This window comes from Chionomys nivalis, chromosome 5 (assembly GCF_950005125.1).
Source record: "Chionomys nivalis chromosome 5, mChiNiv1.1, whole genome shotgun sequence".
NCBI lineage: Eukaryota > Metazoa > Chordata > Mammalia > Rodentia > Cricetidae > Chionomys > Chionomys nivalis.
The window spans coordinates 74,654,556-74,660,555 of NC_080090.1; positions in this window are offsets into that span (position 1 = coordinate 74,654,556).

Sequence of the window (6,000 nt, forward strand, 5' to 3'; positions counted from 1 at the left end):
TGTCTAATTGACCTGTCCATTGGTGAGAGAGGAGTATTAAAGTCTCCTACTATTAATGTGTGTGGTTTGATGGCTGCCTTGAGTTTTAGCAATGTTTCTTTTATGTACTTGGGTGCTTCTATATTAGGGGCATAGATATTCAGGATTGAGTCTTCATCCTGATGAATTGTTCCTGTTATGAGTAGAAAATGTCCCTCTCCATCTCTTCTGATTGATTTAAGTTTGAAGTCAACTTTGTTAGAAATTAGTATGGCCACACCTGCTTGTTTCTTAGGTCCATTTACTTGATAAGCCTTATCCCAACCCTTTACTCTGAATAGGTGCCTGTCTTTGTGGTTGAGGTGTGTTTCTTGTAAACAGCAGAATGTTGGATCCTGTTCTCGTATCCAATCTCTTAGTTTGTGCCTTTTTATAGGTGAGTTGAGTCCATTGACATTAAGTGATATTAATGACCCGTGGTTGTTAACTCCGGTCACTTTTTTAGTAGTAGATTTTGTGTGTTTCCCTTCTTTGAGTTGCGCTGGTGAAGGGTCTATAGATGTCTGAGTTATTGTGGTTATTGTTGGACTCCTTGGTTAGTGATTTTCCTTCTATTACTTTCTGTAAGGCTGGATTTGTGGCTATGTATTGTTTAAATTTGTTTTTATCCTGGAAAATTTTGTTTTCTCCATTTATACTGAATGAAAGCATGGCTGGGTATAGTAGTCTGGACTTGCATCCATAGTCTCTTAGTTTCTTTAGTACATCTATCCAGGACCTTCTGGCTTTCATGGTTTCCGTAGAGAAGTCAGGTGTAAGTCTGATAGGTTTACCTTTATAAGTAACTTGGCCTTTTTCCTTTGCTGCTCTTAATATTCTTTCTTTATTCTGTATGCTTTGTGTTTTGATTATTATATGGTGAGGGGATTTTTTTTTTGATCCAGCCCATTCGGTGTTCTGTATGCTTCTTGAATCTTCATAGGTATATCTTTTTTTAGGTTGGGAAAGTTTTCTTCTATAATTTTATTAAATATGTTTTCTGGACTGTTGACCTGCGCTTCTTCTCCTTCTTCTACTGCTATTATTCTTAGGTTTGGTCTTTTTATTGTGTCCCATATTTCCTGAATGTTTTGTGATGAGAGTTTGTTGTCTTTGCTGTTTTCTTTGATCAGCGTGTTTATTTTCTCTATGGTATCTTCAGAATCTGAGATTTTTTCTTCTATATCTTGTATTCTGTTGGTTATGTTTGTTTCTGTAGACTCTATTTGTTTACCTAGATTTTCCATGTCCAGTCAGCCTTCTGTTTGTGTTTTCTTCTTTGCCTCCATTTCAGTTTTCACGTCTTGAACTGTTTCCATTAATTGTTTGATTGTTTTTCCTTGGTTTCCTAGGGTATCATTCACTGATTTACTCAATTCTTCAAACTTTCTGTTATACTTCTCATCCATTTCTATAAGGGCATTTTTTTGCATGCTGTTTCAGGGCGTCAATCACTTTCATAAAGTCAATTTTTTCTACTTCTTCATGATTAAGGTGTTCATTTCTTCCTGTTGTGAGGTTGCTGAGTTCTGGTGGTTTTGTATTGTTTTTCAGATTGTTGGGTGAATTCTTGCATTGGCGCCTGCCCATCTCTTTCTCCTAATGCTCTCCTATGGATCTTCTTTTACAGGATCAGGTCTCCTTGCCTACTGATGTACCTTCCCAGTGATGGTACTCCCCAGTGATGGCTCTCCTGGTGGTACAGTGATGTCTCTCCTGGTGCCAATATCAGATCTCTGTGCCCAATGATGGCTTCCTGGTGCCGAGATTAGCTCTCCGTGTTGGTTGGGTAGTTCATAAACAAAGCACCTACCTTGCTTGGTGCAGGCAGGCCAGAGTAACAAAGGGACTCTTGCCCGCCTGCTTGCCCTGAGGATTTGCCCCCAGCGCCCAGACAGGCTGAGCTGGGTGGTGTTATGTACCCAAAGAAGGAAGGGGACAGAAGGAAGAAGTGTTCTGGATGCAAGCTGGGTGGGATAGGAAGAGAGAGGCAGTATGCAGGGAGTAGAGTCCCTGCAGGGATCCCAGCAAGTATAGGGGGAATGAGGAACTTCTGAATTCCCTGTCCCGGGCTGCTGCCTTGGGTCACAAACTCACCCCAATGATGGCTCTCCTCCTGGTGCCGAGATCAGATCTCCGTGCTGGTTGGGTAGTTCATAAACAAAGCACCTACCTTGCTTGATGCAGGCAGGCCAGTGAAACAAAGGAATTCCTGCCTGCCTGCTTGCCCTGAGAATTCACCCCCAGCGCCCAGACAGGCTGAGCTGGGTGGTGTTATGTGCCCAAAGAGGGAAGGGGGCAGAAGGAAGAAGGGTTCTGGATGCAAGCTGGGTGGGATAGGAAGAGAGAGGCAGTATGCAAGGAGTAGAGTCCCTGCAGGGAGCCCAGGAAGTATAGGGGGGATGAGGAACTTCTGAGTTCCCTCAATTTAACCCATTTGCAGTAATCTATGTATTGCTATGTGGCTGTGGCTTACCAGGTAATGTTCTGTCTGTCTCCAGTGGAGTTACATGGCTTCTCTCTGACTCTTCCTTCTTTCTCCCAGTAATCAGTTTAGTTTTCCCTGCCTACTTCTATTTCTTATGCAGTCCCAAGACAGTTTCTTTTTAGCCAATGGTATTCACAGCATACAGAGAGGAATATATATAGCTATAGTTATAGTTTTCCTTAGATATGATAGAAGATAAAGAACATATAAATATTATAATTGTAATTCTTGCTTGATACCTATTTTGCTGTATGTAATTTCTCTATGTTAAAGTTAAAACCTTCCATCTTATTTAAACAGAAATGGGGAGGTGATGTGGGATAATCCTCTGTATTCTGTGAATACCATTGGTTAATGAAGAAGATATTTTGGACCTATGACAGGATAGAGAAGAGCTAGACAGCATAAACTAAACTTCCTGCTGGAAGAAAGGAAGCAGGGACAGGAGAAGCCATGGAGCTGCCCCTGGAAGCAAACATGCTGGAACCTTGCTGGTAGTCCACAAGCCTTGTGGTAAAAATATTCAATAATGGAAATGGGTTATAGTAAGATATAAAACCTAGCCAATAAGAAGTTAGAGCTAACAGACCAAGCAATCATTTAATTAATGCAGTTATTGTGTGATCATTTTGGTAGTCTGAGTGGCTGGGAAACAAACAAACAAATTACATCTTGGTGTGCAGATTTAGGTTTATTATCATATATTCAACAATTAATATTCACTTATTAGTGAATAACTTCCAAATCTGTCTTTCTGGTTCTGGGTTGCCTCATTCAGGATGATTTTTTTTCATCTGGTTCTATCCATTTGCTCACAAAATTTATGATATTATTTTTCAACAACTGAGTAATAGTCCATTTTTGTAGGTACCACATATTTTTATCCATTCTTTGACTAAAGGAAATCTAGGTTGTTTCAAATTTTTTGGCTATTATAAATAAAGTCACAATGAATACAGCTGAGCAAGTTTCCCTCTAGTAGGATGGAGTATCCTTTTGGTATATGTTTAAGAGTGATATAGATGAGCCTTAAGTTAGATTGATTTCCTATTTTCTGAGAAATCATTATATAGATTTCCATAGTGACAGTAAAATTTTCATTCCTATAGTAATAGGAAAATGTTCACCTGGCTCCATATCCTCACCAGTTTATTTTTTTAAAAGATAAAACAATTCATTATTTGTGATTTTTTTGGTTTTGTTCGAAATGAGAGTTTCTATATGCAGCCTTGGCTGTCCTGAAACTTATTCTGTTGTCCAGTCTGGCATTAAACACACAGAGATATGCTTGTTTTTGCTTCTGAGTGTTCAGCAACAATTGAAATAATCATTAAAAGTGATATCTCTTTATGAGAAATAAAAGGCTACTATAACCATGTTACCATAGTTTTTACCTGATTAATATTAATTTTCTTCATCATTCTTGAGGTTTCTGAAACATTTCTTTTATCAGAGAAGAATATGCTTTCTAATTCAAAAGAGGAACTAAATCTTACAAATTAAAAAGTTTTGATAGTCTAATAGTACAGTGTTTTCTACATCAATAAATTGATTTTCATGGAGTTTTGCCTGGAAAGAATTGAGTTGAAAAAACTAGTCAACAAAGAGTTAGTGATTCTGGCTACCTCACTACAGAAATGTTAACCACAGATATTCAATCTTCAGTATTAATATGAAATACAAAGGGCCACATCTCAATGTTACTATAGGGAATTCACAAACATGTCCCTCAAGATTTTATGCTCTACATATGGGATGAGTAACCTGTACAATTATATGTAAATCTGGGTTTCATTTTTTTTCCATACTGTACATTTCAGTTTCCTGGTAATCATTATGCAATAAAGTGTGTGTCACTATGTGTAACCCCTGACAACCTAGCCCTCCATAATGTTGTTTGTTAAGGATCATGCATTCATATATTCTTGTAAAGAAAACTTTCCTTCATAATTATTCCTCAAAGCCATCTGAAAGTAGTTATGTGTGAAATCTGCTGACAGTTCTAGCCTTTCTAATGACTTTTGGGGGAAGTTAACCAAATCATCCCACTTCTTTTAGTTATTCTGAGAGAAACCTCAATAAATTTAAATGACATCTCCAGTCTTGAAATGTGCTAATTTCTGTTTTCCTGCTTAGATACTGAGGAGTAGAAGTAGACTGGTCTAGAAGACCTGCTCAGTGCAACAGACAACTAAAGGTTATCTGAAATTCAGTTGCTCGATATCAACTTCCTCATTAAAAACTTGAAGACTGTGCAAATAACCACAAATCCATTGTGAATTAGACCTTACAATGACCCTGCTGCAATCTGACCTCAGAAAATCATCACTACAATAAGAGGGTTCTTTAGTTTCTTGATATGAGAATAAAGAGCAACTGCAATATGTTTTCAAATTGCTAGTGCTTTTCTCTTTTAACAGTATGCTGTAACCCTGTAAGATGGTTTTAGAGTCTTTTGGGAAAGTTATAATGATATAAATGACATAACTTTGCCCCAGTATTTCTGTTTATCTTTAAAATGTTTTTTAAAGATATTGGTTCTTTGAGAATTTAGAAAAAAAAAATGTGTGTTTTGGTTTTGTTTTGTTTTTCATCCTGGTCTCTGTTTCCCGAAACGCTTCCCAGATTTACTTGATCTTCTTAATACAATCAAGTTTCTTTGTTGATTTTGTTTTAACCAATCATGACAAACATATGCTGCCAAAATACTCTTGAATGTGGGGATTTCCGCGGAAATGTGCTTAGTTTACCAGGAGCCACACTAGAGAAAACTGTCTCTTTATGACCATCAGCTAACACTTGCCAGTAACACCGTGGCTGTTATGAAATTTGATGTCACAGTTTCATCACTTTTCTGAGATATAGTCTGTTTCAGACTCACACAGGTCTTGTAAATGTTATCTCAATTGCTCTGATTTCATATATGGTTCTACTTTCCTGTTTAGAAGACACTGTTATCTCTTCTTCATTCACTTTTTCGGGATCTTAGAATCTTTTTACTCTTTCTCTGTAGTATACAAGGTCTATTTGGGGATGGAAATTCTGTAGTCTCTTATGCTCTGCCTGTTATAGGTCTGTGTTAATCACAACCTATTGCAAAAGCACAACACTCACAAGAATCATGAGACATGTCTAGTCACAGAGGTTTCATTCAGAAAGCCGTGCTTAATCTGGTAAGTTCAAGTGTTTTCCATACTTCCCTTGTGTCAGATTGAGGGTATCAGGTATTTTCTTGAGGACTTGGATCCATTCAAAGTTGACTTTTGCACAGTGTGGAAGATAATCATATAGTTTTATTGTTCTATGTGTAGTTATCTAGTTTTACCATCACCATTTGTGGTATCTTTGGTTTTTCCTCCAGTGTCTATTGGGGACTTATTGGTCAAAAATCAGGTGGTTGTAGGAGTGAATATACTTGGCTCTATTTTATTGATCAATTGTATGGATTAAATGTGTTAATGGTTTATTCTGACTCACCAATAATGCATTGCTGT